This window comes from Triticum dicoccoides, chromosome 1B (assembly GCF_002162155.2).
Source record: "Triticum dicoccoides isolate Atlit2015 ecotype Zavitan chromosome 1B, WEW_v2.0, whole genome shotgun sequence".
Taxonomy (NCBI): Eukaryota; Viridiplantae; Streptophyta; class Magnoliopsida; order Poales; family Poaceae; genus Triticum; species Triticum dicoccoides.
The window spans coordinates 561,665,903-561,668,307 of NC_041381.1; the positions used below are offsets into that span (position 1 = coordinate 561,665,903).

Here is a 2,405-nt window from a genome sequence, read left to right on the forward strand (position 1 = left end):
TATGTATCTTGAACTCTTCTTCTTGCAGCGGATGCGTTGGATATGCCATTCCTCAATGTGTACCTGGATTCTCTTTGGGCACCTAATTTTTGGGCAGGTGTTATGCTAGCAGCCCGCTTCGCTTTGGTCTTCAGATTAAGCAATTCTCTGCATTCAAGGGAAATGTCAATAGCTGCTCTCCAAAGGTATGCCAAATTAATATGTTGTCTTGTCACCATACCTTTCGATTATCTGGATGCAAATAAAAGTAGAAAAATCTTCTGAAGTATCCTAGAAGCTCTCAGTTCTAATGAAACCCTTCAATTTAAACTAGGATATGACTTGCCATCTGTTGTAAAAGTGGACATAATGTTGACTCAAAATCGTGTTTGTGAAAGACCAACTGATTTCTTATATTTCATTCGAGTAATTTCGACTGTAGAATGACACATTAGCCATAAGTCATAACACATCTAGAATTCATGTACTGAATGCAATCGTGAATCCTGAACCTTGATGTTGTATTAGATATATGATTATCCTGTTTATACAAACTTTTATTGGTGCAGCCAACGTCGGTCTGTATTCATCTGCTGCGTCAGGTTGGCCACGACGAGGAGACGGACGCGACCGCGTCGTCCCATCGACCTCCGGGGCCTTTGATATCTCAGGTTAGCTCAAAATGTTATGTTTCTTCTTGGGTTATAATATATTAATATTTGCTGATTCTTCACTAGACTCCTCTGTTCTTGCAGGGTGTGTGTCATGTTATGTTGGGTTTCCTGTGATTTCGGTGCGGGTAGCTACATAGCGTCCGTGGGCCATGCGTGTGACATGCATGCTAGGTAATCTTGACTCCGGTGCAACGGTGCTGGAACCGCCTCCGCTGGTTACGACCGCCGTGGCTATGCTTGAAGGCAGAATCACCACGATGACTGTAGTGGCCGCACTCAGATCAGAACGGCAGCCACGGTATATGATCAAGCCTTTACTGTCGTCCTTTGAATTTGGGATCACGTGCATCTGCAAGAGAAAGAGCATGAGAGCCTAAGAGGGTAGTACCACATTACGAACAAGTTGTTTTTTATCCATGGAATTGATCTGATGCGAAGCTGATGCCACATAAAAGGTTAACTGAGTTCTTATCTCCAATATGTCGTGATGTTACAGTTCAATTATTTTCACCTCTCTAGCCACTATGCACGGAAGGTGTTTGCTAATTTGCACAATGATATTTTCTGGTAAAATACACTAATATTACCTACATTTTTTCACGTTTTAGTGATGTCCTCTTATTAATCCCTTCTATAATCAAATCTGATATGTATTTGTTCATCTAGGCATCTAGCTGCAGGTGGAATAACAAGATTCAGTGTGTGCAACGACAACAATAAATAACATGTCATTAGGGAGACTTCTGACAATTGAACCCTGCATTTTTTTGGCATTAGTACAACTGTTCTACTGCATTATTCAACTATGCACGATGAAGCTGATATAGGGTGTGGACTAGACAATTTATTCAGTTTTCTTCAAGAAGGTATGCAGATTGGGCATCAAAGTAGACGACAAAGGATGACATTCTGCACCTTACAACTTAAAATTTGAAAGATACTTTCTATTTTATATTGATGTGATCGCCAGCGAGAACAAATTTTTGACTGAATTTGTTTCATTAAAGTGAAGTTGTTCGGACTTTTCTTTGAATGTTTCTTTTAGTTGCGTAAAAAGGCATTGTGGGTAATGTTTTTTTGAGCTGATTATGAGTAGTGTTTGGTTCGATGCAGGACCAAGGAATGAACACGAAGCAAATTATAACTCTCAGGTTCATGGTTTAGGAGCAGGAAAGAACACTTCCAATTGTGTAGATGGGTCATCCGTAGCATTTCTCTAATTATCCTTATAGAGACTGATTTGGATTGTTGAAGGAAAGGATCTAAATTCTCAATAGCAAACTGCACTGGGACATCTTGGACCTATTCTCCACATTTCTGAGCTAGGTGAGTTGGACAGCATGTCATGGGGGGAAATCATTTCTTCCTTCCAATCCGTGGGCTAAATTTGTTATCATCATATGTTTTAAATTTTGTGTCATCCTTGAACTTTTGAGGAATTGTTAGATATGTTGGTGAGCGGGCAGGCGGCGCTAGACATGGCAGGGCAAGAGAGCACGAGGGAGAATGTCAAAGGGCGCAACATAAATGAGAGTTCACCGTTATGCTCATGTGATCAGAACCTAGAGCATGGATACAAGACCTCCATCATCGTCTATGGACATCAGAGCAGAGGAGAAGTGATGATGGACATCAGACCAGTGAAGACAGTGAGCATGGGCTCCTAGACGATACTTATCATATCATATTCTCAGTATATAGTCAAAAACTGTATGCCACATGTACGTTGTGAATTACTATGTTATTTGATCA

General features: G+C 40.7%; 1 long non-coding RNA gene across 1 annotated transcript in view; it reads left to right on the plus strand.

The window, feature by feature from the left end:
* LOC119348753 overlaps nucleotides 1-2,405 on the plus strand; it is a 17,672-nt gene extending 15,267 nt beyond the window's left edge. The window contains exons 9-13 of the long non-coding RNA XR_005169098.1: nucleotides 29-185; nucleotides 549-650; nucleotides 735-1,108; nucleotides 1,767-1,979; nucleotides 2,100-2,405. This is a non-coding gene — a long non-coding RNA (uncharacterized LOC119348753). The remainder of the gene's footprint in view (nucleotides 1-28; nucleotides 186-548; nucleotides 651-734; nucleotides 1,109-1,766; nucleotides 1,980-2,099) is intronic.